Below are 1,073 nucleotides of genomic sequence, written 5' to 3'. Positions count from 1 at the left end.
GAGAGCGCGCGGGCGTGCGAGGCGGGGCTGGGGCGGGGCTGGCATCCCAGGGGCCGGCCCGAACCCGGCGCGCTGACGTCAGGCTGGCGGCGCACTTCTGCGCAGGCGCCTCCGGACTGCGCGGTGAGCTGTTTGGGGCCTTTGCGGGTCAGTGGAGCTCCTCTGGTTGCTGGGAAAGTGGTCCCGTGGTGGATAGGAGGCTGCCTCCTTTTCCGCCCACCTTGGCTCTTCAAGTGTCCGTGTTTCAGTGTTCCCGTTTTAAAAATGATCTCGGTTCTTATTTCACCTCCAAGTCCACCCAGACTACCCTGTAGAACAAACACCAGGGGTACTCCATTTCCTCCTCATCAAGCGCTCACCACGCCCCATGTTGATTCTACAGCTTAAATTTTATACTTGTCTTCCTCCAGTAGAATTCTAAGTTCCATGAAAGCTAAAACCTCATGCCTTGTTTATCCCGACAGATAGCTTGGTTCTAGGCAGACTGGGCACTCAAATATTTGATCAAGGAATGAATGGATGGATTCATTGGGTGCACCAAGGGAGTTTTTTATGTATGTCCATCTGCACACAGGAGATGCCAAAAAAAGGTATACACATTTTAAGAGATGTTATCTATGTATTACTTTTTGAAGTTGCATTAAATGATGGTAGCAATGTGTCATGACGTTTGCTCAACAGTGCTCCTGCCATTTTCTTTGTCCCACCTGTCGCATGGTGACGCTAGCATCCATTTGATTAATGCCATCTTTTGAGCGAACGTCATACTTTAAATGTGTATACATTTTTTAGCACCCCCTGTATTTTATATATCTGAGCATATTTTAATTTACATATACATGCGTGTATGTGTGTTTCTCCCCCTAGAGTCCACACGAAATAGAGTCCTTGTGTGTACTTAGATGATGAGATAGGTAGATAGATAGGTAGATAGATAGATAGATAGGTAGGTAGATAGATAGATAGATAGATAGATAGATAGATAGATAGATAGATAGATAGACAGACAGACAGAGGTATTCCCGTAGGGGACTTGCAGAGGGAATCAGGATGGAGGGAGTACCAGCTCAAAA

This window comes from Carlito syrichta, unplaced genomic scaffold, assembly GCF_000164805.1.
Source record: "Carlito syrichta isolate Samal-C Ts95f unplaced genomic scaffold, Tarsius_syrichta-2.0.1 Scaffold305117, whole genome shotgun sequence".
In the NCBI taxonomy this organism is placed as follows: Eukaryota; Metazoa; Chordata; class Mammalia; order Primates; family Tarsiidae; genus Carlito; species Carlito syrichta.
This window is presented reverse-complemented; position numbering follows the sequence as displayed.